The following is a 20,373-nucleotide window of genomic DNA, read 5'->3' as shown; positions in this document are numbered from 1 at the left end:
AAGACCCTTGTCGGGGCCCCGGCAAGATCCTTGCCGAGGGCATCAGCGGGGCCACAGCAAGGCCCGCGCCTGCCAAGACTCCACCGCCGTCCCCGTGCAGCTGCTAACCCAACCAGTTGGGCAGGCACCTGCGTGGCGACGAGCGGCCTCTACACCGACCCAGCAAGCACCTGCGTGGTGTCATGCAGACCTTTGTGAAGGCTCCACCACCGCGCTGGACCAGCAGCCAGCCAACGTGGCGCAGCGACGCCTCATCAGCTCGGACGCGTGTCGAAGCCAGGCGAGGCGGCGACAGCTGGGACGTGCTTCCTTGCCGTCCCCGATAAAGCGAGAGCGGCACGTCGGCAGCGCATTAAATGCGTTTGTCCGACGGTGCCAGAGGATAGACTCATCTACTGTACACCCTTCCACCTCCTGTGTGCCACTATGGCAACCCCTTTTGTCTATAAAAGGAGGCCCGAGGCGTCCAGGAGGAGGATTCGGATCTTTTGGGCAAGTCACACCCAGTAGCTAGCTAAAGAACACAAGAACACTCAAATACATCCACCAAAGCAGGACTAGGGTATTACGCATCATCGCAGCCCGAAACGATCCGTGTGCTTCCTGTCAGACCCGCTCTTTGCACAACCCCGCGCCCGCCAACCGTAGAAGGGATCCTAGTGATCCCATAGGTGTCGATTTCCCCCGACAATAGAGATTTGCAAAATACATACGGATCTGAATGTTGCAAACCCGTTGACTAAGCCTCTCTCACGAGCAAAACATGATCAGCACCAGGACTCCATGGGTGTTAGAATCATTACTATGTAATCTAGATTATTGACTCTAGTGCAAGTGGGAGACTGAAGGAAATATGCCCTAGAGGCAATAATAAAATTTTTATTTATATTTCCTTATATCATGATAAATTTTTATTATTCATGCTAGAATTGTACTAACCGGAAACTTAGTACATGTGTGGATACATAGACAAATAGAGTGTCACTAGTATGCCTCTACTAGACTAGCTCGTTAATCAAAGATGGTTAAGTTTCCTAGCCATAGACATGAGTTGTCATTTGATGAATGGGATCACATCATTAGAGAATGATGTGATTGACATGACCCATCCGTTAGCTTAGCACTATGATCGTTTAGTTTGTTGCTATTGCTTTCTTCATGACTAATACATGTTCCTATGACTATGAGATTATGCAACTCCCGAATACCGGAGGAACAATTAGTGTGCACCAAATGTCACAACGTAACTGGGTGATTATAAAGATGTTCTACAGGTGTCTCTGATAGTGTTTGTTGAGTTGGCATAGATCGAGATTAGGATTTGCCGCTCCGATTGTCGGAGAGGTATCTCTGGGCCCTCTCGGTAATGCACATCACTATAAGCCTTGCAAGCAATGTGACTAATGAGTTAGTTGCGGGATGATGCATTACAGAATGAGTAAAGAGACTTGCCGGTAAGGAGATTGAACTAGGTATGATGATACCGACGATCGAATCTCGGGCAAGTAACATACCGATGACAAAGGGAACAACATATGTTGTTATGCGGTTTGACCGATAAAGGTCTTCCTAGAATATGTGGGAGCCAATATGAGGATCCAGGTTCCACTATTGGTTATTGACCGGAGATGTGTCTCGGTCATGTCTACATAGTTCTCGAACCCGTAGGGTCCGCACGCTTAACGTTCGTTGATGATTTGTATTATGAGTTATGTGATTTGATGTACCGAAGGTTGTTCGGAGTCCCGGATGAGATCACGGACATGATGAGGAGTCTCGAAATGATCGAGACATAAAGATTGATATATTGGACCATGTTATTCGGACACCGGAAGTGTTCCGGGTGGTTTCGGGTAAAACCGGAGTGCCGGAGGGTTACCGAAACCCCCCGGGGGAATTAATGGGCCACCATGGGCCTTAGTGGGGAGAGAGGAGGGGAGCTAGGGCAGGCCGCCCCGCCCCCCTTGCAGTCCGAATAGGATAAGGTAAGGGGGGCGGCGCCCCCCCTTTCCTTCTCCCTCTCTCCCTCTCCTTCCTTCCCCCTCTCTCCCTCTTGGTGGATTCCTACTAGGACTTGGAGTCCTAGTAGGATTCCACTCTTGGGGCGCGCCCCCTAGGGCCAGCCGGCCACCCCCTCCCTCCTTTATATACGTGGGGAGGGGGCACCCTAGAACACATCAAAGTTTATCTTTAGCCGTGTGCGGTGCCCCCCTCCATAGTTTTCTACCTCGGTCATATCGTCGTAGTGCTTAGGCGAAGCCCTGCGCCGGAACTTCATCATCACCATCACCACGCCGTCGTGCTGATGGAACTCTCCCTCGGCCTCAGCTAGATCTAGAGTTCGAGGGACGTCACCGAGCTGAACGTGTGCAGATCGTGGAGGTGTTGTCCGTTCGGTACTTGATCGGTTGGATCGCGAAGACGTTATACTACATCAATCGCGTTACTTAACCCTTCCGCTTTCGGTCTACGAGGGTACGTGGACACACTCTCCTGCTCGTTGCTATGCATCACCTAGATAGATCTTGTGTGATCGTAGGAAAATATTTGAAATTACTGCATTCCCCAACACCATCCAGGCTACTGATCGACTACCAAGCTAGGCCAAAAGCCTAAGCTTGGGGGAGTACGTGTTTCTCACCAACATTATATTCATGTTCACTTATATCATTATTTGTCGGTATTCACACTTTTCAGTGTATCATCCATGCTTAGATTTATTTTCTTGCTTTCTTCTTGTGTGTGTGAAAAACTTTAGAAAAAACCAAAAAATTAGTTGTAGTAGTTTACTTTCTATGCATGCTTAGTAGTAGAACTAAAAAGAAAACCCAAAAAGGTTTCGTTGTTCTTCTTTTGCTTGTTGGGAGCTTTCCCGTGTAAATAGTTTTTCTCGTTTTTGCTTTTCCATTTTATTTGCTTGTTCAAGAAAACCAAAAACTCCAAAAATATTTCAGTGTGTTTCTCTGAATTTCTTTTATTTTTATTCGAGTCCTACCGAGGAGAAGACCACGATGAAAATGTTGAGTGGCTCTCATATGAATAAATGTTGAACTAATAAGAGCATATTTTACTTTGTCTTCTCATGTTGAATAAAATGTTTGCAGAATCCAGCTTACTCCACGGCACTCTTGCACTATCATTATTTTCACATCATTCGGTCGTGCAAGTGAAAGGCAATAACGACGATATACAATGAACTAGTCGTGGCAAAGAGAAACTGGTATAAACTCGACTTGTTATGTTTGTGTAAATATGTTTAACCTAGTATCCATGATTCGGCCTGTTATGATTAAACATGTTTGCAATGACAATTAGAGATTATAGTTTCTCATGCCATGCATAAGTAGCTAGGAGTGAATAATCATTTATCTTGGATATCAACATAGCGTTAAAATGATTGTGATGTAGTATGATGATATGGTATCCTCCTCTGAATGTTCAAGTGGCTTGACTTGGCACATGTTCATGCATGTAGTTGAATCAAAACTAACATAGCCTCTATGATATTTATGTTCATTGTGTTCATATCCTACTCATGCTAGTGTCCAATGTTACTTATGCATAATGCATGGTTATGATCGTTGTTGCTCTCTAGCTGGCCGCTTCTCAATCTAATTGCTAGCCTTTGCCTGTACTAAGTGGGAACTCTGCTTGTACATCAAAAACCTTGAACCCAAAGTTATTCCAGATGAGTCCACCATACCTACCTATATACGGTATTACCCTGCCGTCCTATGTAAATTTGCATGTGCCACCTCTAAAAACTTCTAAAATTTTTCCTTTTTGAGTGCCTGGATCGTTCATGGAACGACAGGAGGTGGTCGATATCTTCCATGCTAAGCGGGTTATTCTCGTGTCGAGTGTTTATTCACTCGCCATCGCATGAGAAAATGGGCGGTAATAGGGATGCCCAGTCCCAAACTGCAAACATGAAAAAGAGTTCATCTCTTAAATAATCAAACAAAAACTCCCAATGGAGTCAAAACCTTTACTTTTAAAGCTTGGGAACCGCCACTAGCGTGCTTAGCATGGAAGATGTTGATAACTGATGGTCGTGAAGTGAATAAGAAGGGTGCATGTCTCAAAATATCATTTATCTTTGTTTTAAAACTTGAGCTCTGGCACCTCTGCAAATCACTACTTCCCTCTGTGAAGGGACTTTCTATTTACGTTTATGTTGTGTCATCACCTTCTAAAACAAGCGCTTGAAACTGAGAGCGCGCAACTGTCATGATTTATGCATTGTGTATAGCTAATGTTGGGTGCATCATGAATTACAATGTTTAGTCGCTGCTTGAACTTAGGAGGTGCTCTGCATTTATGTTTTGCGATCTCAAAAAGGGCTAGCGAGATACCACTATTGTCATATTATATCATGGTTGTTTTGACAACGTGTTGCCGTTTGAGATACCTTATTATTGCTCGCTAGCTGATTATGTCATTGATATGAGCTAATATAATCTGTAAGTGTTATTGTCAACATGGTTAGTTATGATGCTGGCTGAAAACCTGGGTGTTGTTTAAGCCTATTTATGCAAACAAGAGCAAAAGAGTTCGTAAAAGTTTTTCTTTCTCACTTTCAGTTTATCAACTGAATTGCTTGAGGACAAGCAAAGGTTTAAGCTTGGGGGAGTTGATACGTCTCCAACGTATTTACTTTTCCTCAAGCTTTTCCTCTTGTTTTGGACTCTAATTTGCATGATTTTAATGAAACTAACCCCGGACTGACGCTGTTTTCAGCAAAACTACCATGGTGTTGTTTTTGTGCAGACATAAAAGTTCTCGGAATGAAACGACACTTTGCGATAAATTTTTATGGAATAAAAGAGGATTTCTGGAGCCAAGACCTACCGGAGAGGGACCCCTCTGTAGGCACAACCCACCAGGGCGCACGCCCCTCTCCTGGCGCGCCCAGGTGGGTTGTCCCCACCTGGTGGCCCCGCAGACCCTGTTCCGACGCTATAAATCACATATTTCTAGAAAAATTCAGGGAGAAAGAATTATCGCGTTCCACGAGACGGAGCCGCCGTCACCTCCTGTTCTTCATCGGGAAGCCAGATCTGGAGTCCGTTTTGGGCTTCGGAGAGGGGGATTTTCATTCTTCGTCATCACCAGCCCTTCTCCATCGACAACTCCATGATGCTCCCCACCGGGAGTGAGTAATTCCTTCGTAGGCTCGCTGGTCGGTGAGGAGTTGGATGAGATTCGTCATGTAATCGAGTTAGTTTTGTTAGGGCTTGATCCCTAGTATCCACTATGTTCTTAGATTGATGTTGCTATGACTTTGCTATGCTTAATGCTTGTCACTTTGGGCCCGGGTGCCATGAACTCAAATCTGAACCGTTTATGAATTCATCATTATATCCATTTTTAGATCCGATCTTGCAAGTTATAGTCACCTACTACGTGTTATGATCCGGAAACCCCGGAGTGACAACAACCGAGCCCACTCCCAGTGATGACCGTAGTTTGAGGAGTTCATGTATTCACTATGTGTTAATGCTTTGTTCCAGTTCACTATTAACAGGAGGCCTTAATATCCCTTAGTTTCCAATATGGACCCCGCTGCCACGGGAGGGTAGGACAAAAGATGCCATGCAAGTTCTTTCCATAAGCACGTATGACTATGTACGGAATACATACCTACATTATATCGATGAACTGGAGCTAGTGCCGTATCGCCCTAGGTTATAACTGTCACATGATGAATATCATTCAACAAGTCACCGATCCAATGCCTACGAATTTATCTTATATTGTTCTTGCTAAGTTACTACTGCTATCATCAAGATTGCACTTCCTACAAAATTATTGCTATCACTGTTACCGTTACCATTACTGCGGTCATTATTATCAAAACTATCAAACTAGTTTGCTACTGATCACTTTGCTGCAGACAATTAATCTCCAGGTGTTGTTGAATTGACAACTCAGCTGCTAATACCTTCAAATATTCTTTGGCTCCCCTTGTGTCGAATCTATAAATTTGGGTTGAATACTCTACCCTCGAAAATTGTTGTGATCCCCTATACTTGTGGGTTATCAGGAGCATGCAGATGAACCTATCTCCTAATTGTGGGTCGTGCTTCTGATTGCTGCCCCGAGTACTTCTCTGTGATCCTTCACAATTTTGCTCTGGTCTTTGACTATTAAGACTTGCTCGCTTCGAGAAATCATGAATGCACGAAAGTGCAATGTAGGATGTCTTGGCCGTAAGCTAACCATGGACATGTGACCTCTAGTCTCGATCCAATGAGGCACAACTATCATCGGGAGTCCCTGTTGAAGAACATCGTAGTAACATACTTAGCAATGAAATTTATCTTAAAAAATAATGTATGCAAAAGATGCACTGAGGACAAATAGTAAAAATCTTACCATCTTTCCTAAATAGATGTGACCGTAGTTCAATACGAACACTATTGGTCGCACGTTTTGAGTACTAAGAGTTTTAAGTCCAGGAAAATAATTTCTTTTGACAGCATCCAGATCCTCAAGCCATGAAACATAATGACTTATCTCATCGCAGTTTAGTTCAGCCCCGGGACAGTGGACGGTCCTGTCTACCAAGCGTCGGACATGTTTGCTTGAATGGAAATAAGCTGTCAATAGAAATTAGTTGTCAACTATTTTTGAATAAACAATATCGAAGACATAAATATGGTTGAGAAACTCACATAATGGTAGAATTGGACGCGTCTACACATCGACCCAGATGTCGATATTACCTTCAATATCATCTTCCGGACGAATATCGAAGGTGATAACCATATCAGGCTCAAATGCATAAGTCTTGCATAGTGCTTGCCAAGTTTTGCATTCAAAATAGGTGTAGGTGTCTGCATTGTATAATTTTGCATCGAAAATATAACCATGCTCGGTCTTCAAGTTAACTCTCTTTACCTTCATAGTTTTCATAGGACTGAAACCAATCTTATCCAAGACAAAAATTCTTGCATGGCATGGGATACACTAGTAGAATATTAAAAATTTAAAATTATAAGTTGAAGCAAAAGAAGAAGAAGAAGTCATGCTTAATTACAAAAAAAGACTTGTCATTGTGACTTACTGTATCCACTTCGAAGGTCTCACTCAGCTTGATGCTGAAGCGCCTACCATCAACTAGGAAATTTCTGTCGCACGGGCCGCGCTCGTCTTTGCAGTATTCACACATACCGAAATCCTTTCCATCGTCAGACTTTTCCTATGTTCATAGTTGAAACATTAATTGAAAATCGATCATTTGATTCTCTTACTAGCAAATCCGGGGCACTCAATATTTCCAACATATTCTAGCACAAGTCATGCTTAAATTCATATAAAAATCTGGCATGACCTTTGCTAAAATAGGACATATCGAGCGCCTGAAATTTGCCGGAACGAAAATGAATCAACACTCCAGCAAAACATAGGCCACTGTGAGGTGTACCCTGCAAACATAGGCCACTTGGGCAAGCACTATTACTACACAGAACAATACATATCACATGTCTAAATCTCCATCATATTCCATGACATTATCACAGCTACTCATGTAGCTACTACTCTACTATAATTATCAAAACATCTACATCATCATCGACATGGGGATTTGGCTGGTCTCACCTCGAGGTCGGAGGTGGTCGGTGACGGGGACGACGGCGGGGATGATGCAGGGGTTCCTTGATTTATGCAAAAACAAAATATAAACAAAAACATTATTATCCTCATCTTAGGACTTAGTGAAAACCCTAAATCAAAATATAAACAAAAACCTACATTTACTAAAAAAATCCTATTCTCTTCAAAAGACCTACATTTACTTGTTCTTTTCAATTTCATATATTTTATTCTATTCAAATTTTCTTGAAATTTCCTATTCTATTCAAAATACCTACATTTACTTATTATTTTCAATTTCATATTTTATTCTATTCAAATTTGAGGGGGAGGAGGAGAGAGCAGGAGGGGGAGGAGGAGGGAGGAAGAGGGGGGAGGAGGGAGGGACCTTGGGGGCAGGAGGATGACGACGACGGAGGAGTAGGGACGGAGGAAGGACGACGGCAGCGACGGCGGCCACGGCGAGGGAGGTGACAGAGGCGATGAGAGAGTGTGAGGAGGAGGAGGGAGGAGGAGGAGGGAGGGACCTTGGGGGGAGGAGGATGGCGACGACGGAGGAGGAGGACGGCGATGGCAACGGAGGCGATAGAGGTGATGAGAGAGTGTGAGGGGGAGAGTGAGAGGATGCGCGTGGGCCAGTTTGGATAAGGGCCCTTAGTGGTAGCGCTTGTCCGTAAAAAGTGCTACTGCTAAAATCTATAGCAGTAGCGCTCTTTGTGAAAACGCGCTACTGCTAAGGCTAAGAATGTAAAAAAATTCAAAAATAAATTGGTCATCAATGATCTTTTTGTGTAGAATCTAAATTGTTAATAGGAATCTTCTCCGGTTTAAGAACCGGTGAAGATTCCTATTGTGGCCACAGATCCTACACATAGAGTTGAATGAAGACCAAGTGGTTGTGATGGTTTGAGAAGCACAATATTTAAGGTGGTAAAAATTCTGTTCACGGAGCAAGGTGGGACTAAACATTGGTCTTATTAGGAGGGGACTGAATTTATCAGTAGCGCTGGTTAGGGTAAAAGCGCTATTGCTAAGATCTAGTGTAGTAGCGCTTTCTACATATGAGCGCTACTAGTATCCCTAGCATACCTGGAACGGTCTGTCAGTTTTAGTAGTAGCGCATTTTACAGATTCGACGCTACTGCTATGCTCATATTAGCAGCGCTTGTGCTGCCCCGGCGCTACTGCTATTTAGCAACAGCGCTATCGTTTTAAAAGTGCTACTTGTGAGCTCCTGTGTATAAGCATTTCCATGGTAGTGAAGGCAAGGGGAGGCCCACTGCCCTCCTTCCTTTTCTCTCCAAGGCCAGTGGCCAGAGCTGGGGCGCGCCAGCCCCTTGTAGGCTGGTGTGCTCCCCTCGTTTGGCCCATATGGCCCAATAACCTCCTGGGGCCTCCTGGAACCCCTTCCGGCGATCCGATGAATACCCGGTACATTCCGAAACCTTTCCGGTGACCAAATAGCATCGTCCTATATATCAATCTTTACCTCCGGACCATTCTGAAGCTCCTCATCATGTCCATGATCTCATCCAAGACTCCACACAACATTCGGTCACCAACTCACATAACTCATATAATACTATATCGTCAACGAACGTTAAGCGTGCGGACCCTACGGGTTCGAGAATGATGTAGACATGACCGAGACGCTTCTCTAGTCAATAACCAATAGCGGGACCTGGATTCCCATATTGGTTCCTACATATTCTACGAAGATCTTTATCGGTCGAACCTTTACGACAACATACATATTTCCCTTTGTCTGTCGATATGTTACTTGCCCGAGATTCGATCGTCGGTATCTCAATACCTAGTTCAATCTCGTCACCGTCCATTCTCTTCACTTGTTCTGTAATAGATCATCTTGCAACTAACTCCTAGTCGCTTTGCTTGCAAGCTTCTTGTGATGTGTATTACCGAGAGGGCCTAGAGAGACCTCTCTGTCATACGGAGTGACAAATCCCAATCTCGATTCACGCCAACTCAACAGACACCTTCAGAGATACCTGTAGAGCATCTTTATGATCACCCAGTTACGTTGTGACGTTTGATAGCACACAAGGTATTCCTCCGGTATCCCGGAGTTGCACGATCTCATGGTCGAAGGAATATGTATTTGACATTAAGAAAGCAGTAGCAATAAACTGAATGATCATATGCTATGCTAACGGACGGGAAACCTTAACCATCTTTTGATCAACGAGCTAGTCTAGTAGAGGCTCACTCGGTACACGGTCTTTGTTTATATATCCACACATGTATTTAAGTTTCCGATCAATACAATTCTAGCATGAAAAATAAACCTTTGTCATGAATAAGGAAATATAATAATAACTACTTTATTATTAACTCTAGGGCATATTTCCATCACGTTCAGTGCCCAAAATACTTAAATATTCTACAAAAAATCATACTAACTTCAGGGCATTCTGGGAACTTTTAGTTTTGGCCATTTTTTATTGCACGGAAAATTAAGAAAACAAGATAATCATGGCATTTTATTGTATTTAACTAAAATTAACAGAAAACAAAAGGTGGCTACAGAGAGTTGTGTTTACTAAATTCATCACCCACATCCCCTAAAAAAGAATCCATTAATAAGGTTGATCAAGTCTTATTAACAAACTATTTCCGAGTAGCATGAAACCGAAGAATCTTCGTATAACACTAAGTTACCTCAACGGGGATATGCATTTCCACAACAATAAGTGTTTCATATCTCTTTCTAGCAGTAGGAAGAGGCAGTTGCAGACTTCCAATAGTAATTGTCGGAGTATTTTCAATTACATGAATACCATTTACTTGAAATTGTTTCTTCAGAAAGTGCATCGTATGTTCATTACCATTGAAACGAAAAGTGACCTTGCTTTTGTTGCAATCAATAATAGCCCTTGCAGTGTCCAAAAAGGGTGTACCAAGGATAATCGACAAGTTGTCATCCTCGGGCATATCAAGTATAACAAAGTTTGTCAAGATAGTAACATTTGCAACTACAACGGCACATCCTCACAAACACCAATAGGTATGGCAGTTGATTTGTCAGCCATTTGCAATGATGTTTCAGTATGTGTGAGTTTATTAAAATCAAGTCTTCTATATAAAGAGAAAGGCATAACACTAACACCATCTCCCAAAGCACAAGCAGTTTTGACATAACTTCTTTTAACAGAGCATGATATAGTTGCTATTCCTGGATCTCCTAGTTTTTTTGGTACTCCATCCTTGAAAGAATAATTAGCAAGAATGATGGAGATTTCAGCTTCAGGTATTTTTCTTTTATTAGTGACAGTATCGTTCATATATTTAGAATAAGAGGTCATCTTCAAAATATCAGTCAAACGGGTACGCAAAAAGACCAGCCTAAGCATTTCAGCAAAGCGTTCAAATTCTTCTTCATCCTTATTCTTAGATGGTTTTGGTGGAAAGGGCATGAGTTTTTGAACCCATGGTTCTCTTTTTTTACCATGGTTTCTAGCAACAAAATCTCTTTTATCATAAAGTGTATTTCTAGGAGGTGGGTTATCAAGATCATCAACAGTTTCTATTTCAACATCATTATCTGGTTCTTTATCCTTGTCTGGTTGAGCATCCACATGAGCATCATCATCATCATTATCACTATCACTAGGTGAATGTTCATTACCATATTGCGTTTCATCATCAGAAATAGAAACATCATTACTATTATCAGAAGGTTTTTCTACCTCAGGTTCACTAGAAGTATGCAAAGTCCTATCATTGTTCTTCCTGTTTTTCCTTTTAGAAGGATTGGTTGCATCTACATTAATTCTTTGAGATTATTGTTCAATTCTTTTAGGATGACCTTCAGGATAAAGTGGCTCCTGAGTCATTCTACCTCCTCTAGTCATTACTCTAACATCATGATCATTCATATTATTATTCATTTCACTGAGCAATTCACTTTGGGTTTTTGCAACTTGTTCTAACTGGGTTTGAACCATAGAAGCATGTTTAACTACACTTTAACATCATTAGCAATTCTGAACAACAAGACACTCAAGCGATCTATCACGTAGGCATTTTGTTTCAATTTGTCTCATAACATTTGCATTAAAGTGTTCTTGCTTAATGATATAATTGTAAAATTCATACAAGCATTGACTAGGAGATTTATTACAAGTAATATCACCTTCATCAAACTTTATAAGATAATTTACCTCTACCACCTATGGTGGTGTGTCAAGACCATGTATTTCTTCAATAGGTGGTAAATTCTTAACATCTTCAGCTTTAATACCTTTTTCCTTCATACATTTATTTGCTTCTTGCATATCTCTGATACTAAGAAATAAAATCCCCATCTTCTTCGGAGTGGGTTTAGGCGGTGGTTTAGGAAGTGTCCAATCATTATCATTCTTCAATATATTATTCAATAATTCCTCAGCTTGTTCAATAGTTTGTACCCTGAAAACACAACTAACACAACTATCCAGGTAATCCCTAGAAGCATATGTTAGTCCATCATAAAAGATATCAAGTATTTCATTTTTCTTAAGAGGATGATCAGGCAAAGCATTAAGTAATTGAAGAAGCCTCCCCCAAGTTTGTGGGAGACTCTCTTCTTCAATTTGCACAAAGCTAAATAATTCTAGTAAGGCAGCTTGTTTTTTATGAGCAGGAAAAATATTTTTTAGAGAAGTAGTAAATCATATCTTGGGGACTACGCACACAACCAGGAGCAAGAGTATTAAACCATGTCTTAGCATCACCCTTTAGTGGGAAAGAAAATAACTTGAGGATATAGTAATAGCGAATTTTTTCCTCATGAGAAAAAAAGGTGGCTATATCATTTAATTTAGTGAGATGTGCCACAACGGTTTCAATTTCATAGCCATGGAAAGGATCGGATTCAACCAGAGTAATTAACTCTGGATTGACAGAGAATTCATAATCCTTATCACTAACAAAGATAGGTGAAGTAGCAAACTTAGGATCACATTTCATTCTAGCATTCAGAGATTTTTCTTTCAACTTGACCAATAATTTCTTGAGATCATCTCTATCATTACAAGCAAGAGAGTCCTTAGCTATTTCTCCATCCATAACATAACCTTCAGGTATCATAGGGAATTCATATCTAGGAGAGCTAGGACTAATAGGTGAATCATAATTTTCAGTTTTAGCATTCTCGGTTTCGGCACTTTCAAATTCTTTAGCTTTAGCAAGTTGTTCATCAAGAAATCCACCTAGTGGCACAACATCATCAAGCAAAGTACTAGCATCATCAATAGCATCATTCATAGCATCATGCATCGTAGAAGTGGCAACATCAATTACTTGCGACATATCAGAATTAATAGCAGGTGGTGGTGTTGCAAGCTTACTTAAAACAGAAGGTGAATCAAGTGCAGAGCTAGATGGTAGTTCCTTACCTCCCCTCCTCTTAGAGAGACGATCTTGGTTCTATAATCCTTAAGATTATTTGTAGTGATGAACAAATATAAATTCCAAGTGACTCAACAAATATAGCTATTCTCCCCGGCAACGGCTATTGTAGCTCCATAAATTTGTAGCTCAACCCGAGAACGTTTATTTCTGCACAAAACAACACCATGGCAATTCTGCTGAAAACAGCGTCAGTCCGGGTTAGTTCCATTCAAATCATGCAAATTAGAGTCCAAAACAAGAGCGAAAGTGTTTAGAAAAGTAGATATGACGGAGATGTATCAGACACTTCACCATACTTGGGCGTAAGGGAAGGCATTGTGGAGTAGTAATTAGATGATGGGTTGCTAGAGTGACATAAGCTTAAACCCTAGTTTGTGCGATATTCCGTAAGAGGCTGATTTGGATCCATATGTTTCATGCTATGGTTAGATTTATCTTAATTCTTCTTTCATAGTTGCGGATGCTTGCGAGAGGGGATAATCATAAGTGTGAGGCTTGTTCAAGTAAGAACATCACCCAAGCACCGGTCTACCCACATATATAATTATCAAAGTAGCGAATGTGAATCAAATAAACATGATGAAACTGACTAGATGATAATTCCCATGTCTCCTCAAGAATGCTTTGCTTACTATAAGAGAACGTTCCGGCCTGTGCTTTGCTATAGAAAGGGTTGGGCTACCTTGCTGCACCTTTGCTACTTGTTACTTGTTACGAAATACCTTGCTATCAAACTATCTGTTATCGATCATTTCAGTGCTTGTAGAGAATACCTTGTTGAAAACCTCTTGTCATTTCCTCCTGCTCCTCGTTGGGTTTGACACTCTTACTTATCGAAAGGACTACGGTTGATCCCCTATACATGTGGGTCATCAGTAACGAGGAGACCGGTATAGTGAGCATGTGTATGACTCAAGAGGATACCGATAGATCTCACCTCAGGTTTTGTAAGGTATCATGAATCAAACGGAATAGCACATGATAACCAAAGCTTCATTCGAATGTCATTTGTGTACTCATAGGGATCGATATGGACGTCCACGATTCCGTTAAGGTCATTGAACAAAGGGGATTTGTTCATGTCTATGTTTTACCGAACCTACAGGGTTACAAGATTAAGATAATCACGATATGCTAAGTGTTAGTAGGATGGGAGTAATGAGGATTTATTTGTGAAATGGTTTCGTTAATATTTGAAATAGTTTTGAGAGAAAACGAAAGCGTTTCGGGGTCACTGGAAGGGTTTCGGAGTTTATCGTGCAATACCGGGTATTACCGATAAATAATATATGGGTGGAAACTATTTCCGGAGATGTTAAATTAATAATAAAAGGCTCTACTAATAGTTAGGAGGCTTTCATATCTAGTGAAATATCAACGGGCCTTAAGAGGCCAAACGGTGGAACGAGAATTGGGCCACAAGGGCCTAATAGGGGGAGGCACCCCCCTTTCTACTTGGGGAGGCCGAATTGGAGTGGGGGAGGGACTCCTCCTCCCTCCTTGTGTGGAACCCCCTCCTCTCCCTCCAACATATGTCTACTAGAGGCTTTTGCACCTTTTGAACACCCAAGTTTGTGGAGCCTCCTCTAGTTCTCTAGTTCTAGTGCTAGTTGGTCCTAGTAGATCAATTAGAGCTGGACCTAGATCCTCTAATCCTCATAATTAGAAGCCCGGTGTGGTTCTAATCTCCTCCCTCTAATTCCCCGGCAACAATTAGCTTTGAACGAAGAAGCACCGTCAGATAGAGAAGACCGTGCGCTTGCAACTCGTAGAGAGCTCGTGCTTTCAGTCTTCCGTTCGAGGGATTGTACGTGTGCGGTTCTAGGGATCGTTCATCTACGGTTCGAGGGACTCCAAGTACAATCTACACTGACTCATCTTCTTCTGCTGCAACTTGGTGTCAGTAACGATCTGATCCAAACCGTTCATCACCTCTTCATAGTGTTCCTAAGTGATCGTAGGGAGATTTTTTTTGTTTTCTGCTATGTTTCCCAATAGGAACCTTGATGGAACTCGATCTAGAGGGGCCCTAAAGTTTTTGTGGGAGAGGGGGAAGAAAGAGGAGATGTTATGGATACTTCTGGCGTGTTAGTGAGGGGATAACAGAGAGGGGCGAGCTGTGCATGCATGGCTACGCTCGGGTGGTCATGTGCGAGCTGGAGCAAGAAAGGGCCAAGGTAGGACAAAAGGTGGGTGTGGGTTTGCCCCTCCTTGCTGATAGGAGAACCCCCACAGGGACAAGTCGCGGGTGATTGAAGGGGTAAGCGGGTATGTGGCTGCAAAAGGTAAAGAGAGGGGGTTGCGGGTTGGCGCGCGTGGGCTTCCTCTCTAGAAAATGTCATTTTTCCTATTCCAGAAAAGAAGAGAAAGATAAATGTAGGGGCGGTTTTGGAAGGGATAAAAATGAGATAAAGTTATTTCTGTGGAAGCTTAATGATGTCGTTAATTTAAAAAGTAGTTTGATTATTTTTAGGAATGTTTAAATTCAAACAAGTTTGAATAATTTCAAATTATTTGAATTAGAAACCCAATTCAACTGAACTCGAAATTGGCTCAAATTTTAGGAGGTGCCCTACATACTAAATGTAATTTAAGAGGGAAAATGGAACATTTAATTTGTAGCTCAAATTTCCAAAAGCTCTTTAAGAAAGAAGTTGAAACTGTGTTGGAGATTTTGAAAAGTTGTCAAGTGACTTACCAAAAGTGAACAAAAATTCAAGTTGATGTGAAAATAATTCAAAACCAGCTCAGCAAAATATCAAATAAATATTTAAAATAGGTCCTTAGGTAGGGTTTTTTGGTCGGAGTTGTTACAATCCACCATGGAGGTGATGAGATTCTTCAGTTTATCACACCCATGCCTGCCCAATCTGTTTAATTTGAACTATCAGATGAAGAGTAGTTTTGTCCTGCTGCAGTACTTCATGTTCATGCTCTGCCATTCCTTCTCGTGATGTGAGATACTTTTTGTAATGACGTGTTGATGTACCAAATATTTGTTGTATGTCAAAACTAATTATGCACTGTAAAGACAAGATGTCCGTTTAAAGAGGTGCCATCGAACATCATGTTGTTATGTTGTACGCCTACACTAATTAAGTATTGTTAAGTAGTTTTTTATTTTATACGCTTTTGTCATGAGATTTTGGTATACAGTGGGAAGCACCATTTTATGGTGTGTTAAGGATGTTAGATGTTTCTTAGAGAAATGACAGTGATACACAAAAGTTAAATACTGAAGCAGTATATAAATGTTAGACCACGGGATTGACATAATCAACGTGAGCATGTACAAAAAGGAATAACTGGATTTCAATTTGAGGAACTCAAGTCATAAAGAAAATAAATGTGACTTGAATATGTCTAAAGCTTTGACATGGCAAGCAAAATCCAAGAACACACATTTAAACCCATTATCCTTTTTTGAAGAAATCCTTTGAGCTAACCCCTCTATCATTTCATGCTTACAATTAACCATCACAAAAAATGGAAATGAAATGTGACGGCCGAAAGCATCGCTTAAAATCAGGCCACAATGTCTCAAAGTTGGCTAGGGGCTGCCCCGGGAGGAAATCAACAAGTGACAATTCCCGTCATGGAAAAAAAATCTTTGCCGACGTTTTTTTCCTGTCACTAAGATTTTCATCACTGATAATTGCACATTTTTGTAGTGAATAGATAAGGGAGAGCCATATGACAAGGGAAAGAAGAGTTGATGTTTATCGAGGCAGAGGTCTATCATATACCAAAGTGGAGGGGAGGACACTAGATGCACGAAGCGTGCCCGAGGAGACGAGGCGGGGATGGTGAGGAGAAAATTAATTATTTCACCTTCTCGGGGATAATTAGGAGCACCTAAAGTTGGAAACAAACATGTAATGTGTTGAAGGGTGAGACAAACTAGAAGCCACGGATATCAACCTCCAAGTAACCTGGCATATGTTCTTTTAGTGGCGTGAACGATAGCCATGAAAATGAGCTAATGCTCAATCCTTAATTTGGCATGACATTAACAACACGACATTACTCGCTCTTTTTCGGTTGATAAGACCCAGAAGTATTCTAAGACTGTCAATTTGGCCAGTGCAACACGAGTTATATGCCACGGAAAGTATACCATTGAATTTGAATTCGAAATAAGCTTTCTAATGATATATTTTTTGTATTTTATAACTCGTATTTCATTTGTCAAATTAACGATCTAGGAATATGAGCATGCCTTATAAATGAAAAGGAACAAGGAAATAATCATTTGGCATGAATGGTGAGCTATCTCAAAAACAATAACACGGAAAATAAAGGAGAAACATGCCAACTCTCCAAATTCACCATGTAAAAACTGTAATTGTCAACAAAAAAATGTAAAAACTGTAGGCCAGAAATAGAGGAGGTCGCAAGACGTCACCCCTGGTAAACGCCCGGCCCACGGCAAACTGGTGAGGCCCACCATCGCTCCCCCCATAAAGACCGCAAGGAAATCGAGAGGGGGCGTGACAGGATGAATGGTATAAGTATATATGCCAGGATACTATCGGAGGCCCTTCTTCGACTTTACACCCTAGCAGGCCAAGTAAAAAAGGCAATGGTGCCGCCGTGGACCCACGATGTCGAGGACGCGATGGCGAACACGGAGGAGGAGGAGGACGTCGAGGAGCCCCTCGACTGCGGCATTTGCTTCCTCCCACTCAACGCGCCACCGACCTTCATGGTATGTACACGCATGCAATATTTACCCAATCCAATCTAATCAACCGGAAGCAATCTACGCCGTGCTGATTTCGATTTGCTTTGCAGTGCGAAGCTGGGCACCTGATCTGCTCGCCCTGCCGCGACATGCTCGGGGTGGCGGAGGGGACGTGCGAAGCTGGGCACCTGATCTGCTCGCCCTGCCTCGGCCACGACGTCTGGCCGGCCTACTACGAGCCCCGCGACCGCAGCGGCGCACTCCGCGGGCCGTGCCGCTGCCCAGGCGACGCATGCGGCTTCATCGACAGCATGGCGGCGCTCCTCTGCCACTTCTCCGCGCTCACGACTGGCCGGTCCACGCCGGGGTGACCTCCGGGGACAGCCTGGGTTCTCCATTCATCAAGTGAGCTAATGTCAAATAACCTCTTCTCACCGGCAAGCTTGAAATCATAGTTGAGCTCTTTAATAGCCCAATATGCCTTATGTTCTAGTTCGAGAGGTAAGTGACATGCTTTTCCATAAACCATTTAATACGGAGACATACCCATAGGATTTTTATATGCAGTTCTGTAGGCCCATAATGCATCATCAAGTTTCTTGGACCAATTCTTTCTAGATCTATTAACAGTCTTTTGCAAAATTAATTTGAGTTCTCTATAACTCAATTCTACTTGACCACTAGACTGTGGGTGGTAAGGAGATGCAATTCTATGATTAACATCATACTTAGTAAGCATTTTACGGAAAGCGCCATGAATAAAATGTGAACCACCATCAGTCATTAAATATCTAGGGACTCCAAACCTCGCAAAAATAACTTCTTTAAGCATTTTAATAGAAGTGTTATGATCAGCACTACTAGTTGGAATAGCTTCTACCAACTTAGTAACGTAATCAACAGCAACTAAAATATGTGTGTATCCATTAGAGGCAGGAAAAGGTCCCATATAATCAAAGCCCCAAACATCAAATGGTTCAATAACAAGTGAATAATTCATAGGAATTTCTTGACGTCTACTAATGTTACCAATACTTTGGCATTCATCACAAGATAAGACAAACTTACGGCCATCCTTGAAGAGAGTAGGCCAATAAAAACCAGATTGCAATACCTTATGTGCAGTTCTATCTCCAGCGTGGTGCCCTCCATAAGCCTCGGAGTGACACTTGCGTAGGATCTGTTCCTGTTCATGCTCAGGTACACAACGTCTAATAACACCATCCACTCCTTCTTTATAAAGATGTGGGTCATCCCAAAAGTAATGGCTCAAATCATAGAAAAACTTTTTCTTTTGCTGGTATGTGAAACTAGGTGGCATAAATTTAGCAACAATATAATTAGCATAATCAGCATACCATGGAGTAGTACGAGAGGCATTTATGACATTTAATTGCTCATCAGGAAAGCTATCATCAATAGGTAGTGGGTCATCAAGAACATTTTCTAACCTAGACAAGTTGTTTGCAACGGGGTTCTCAGCTCCCTTTCTACCAACAATATGCAAATCAAATTCTTGTAGCAAGAGAACCCATCTAATAAGTCTAGGTTTAGCATCTTTCTTTTCCATAAGATATTTAATAGCAGCATGATCCGTGTGAATAGTTACTTTAGAATCAACAATATAAGGTCTGAACTTATCACAAGCAAATACAACTGCTAAGAATTCTTTTTCAGTAGTAGCATAATTTCTTTGAGCATTGTCTAGGGTTTTACTAGCATAATGAATAACATTTAATTTCTTATCAACTCTTTGCCCTAGAACAGCACCTACAGCATAATCACTAGCATCACACATAATTTCAAAGGGTAAATTCCAATCAGGTGGCTGAACAATAGGTGCAGAGATCAATGTTTTCTTAAGTATTTCAAATGCTTCTACACAATAATCATCAAAGACAAATGATATATCTTTTTGTAATAAATTAGTCAGAGGCCGAGAAATTTTTGAGAAGTCCTTAATGAACCTCCTATAAAATCTGGCGTGACCAAGGAAACTTCTTATACCTTTGATGTCCTTGGGACATGGCATCTTTTCAATGGCATCAACCTTGGCTTATCAACTTCAATACCTCTTTCAGAAACTTTATGCCCCAAGACAATACCTTCATTAATCATAAAGTGGCACTTTTCCCGATTCAAGACAAGGTTAGTTTCTTCACATCTCTGCAAAACTCGATCAAGGTTGCTCAAGCAATCATGAAAAGAAGATCCATAGACGGGAAAATCGTCCATGAAAACCTCACAAATCTTTTCACAAAAGTCAGAGAATATAGCCATCATGCATCTTTGAAAGGTAGCAGGTGCATTACATAAACCAGAAGGCGTACGTCTATAAGCAAAAGTACCAAAAGGGCAAGTAAAAGTAGTCTTTGATTGATCATTGGCTGACACAGTTATTTGAGAGAAACCAGAATAACCATCTAGAAAGCAAAAATGTGTATGTTTGGATAATCTTTCTAGCATTTGATCGATAAAAGGTAGGGGGTAATGATCCTTTTTAGTAGCCTTATTTAATTTGCGGAAATCAATTACCATCCTATAACCTGTAATAATTCTTTGCGGAATCAATTCATCTTTATCATTAGGAACGACGGTAATACCTCCCTTCTTAGGGACACAATGGACAGGACTTACCCACTGACTATCAGCAACGGGATAAATTATACCTGCCTCAA

The sequence above is a fragment of the Triticum aestivum genome, chromosome 1D, assembly GCF_018294505.1.
Source record: "Triticum aestivum cultivar Chinese Spring chromosome 1D, IWGSC CS RefSeq v2.1, whole genome shotgun sequence".
NCBI classification, from domain to species: Eukaryota; Viridiplantae; Streptophyta; class Magnoliopsida; order Poales; family Poaceae; genus Triticum; species Triticum aestivum.
The sequence above is the reverse complement of the archived record's forward strand: the minus strand, read 5'-3'. Positions refer to the sequence as shown.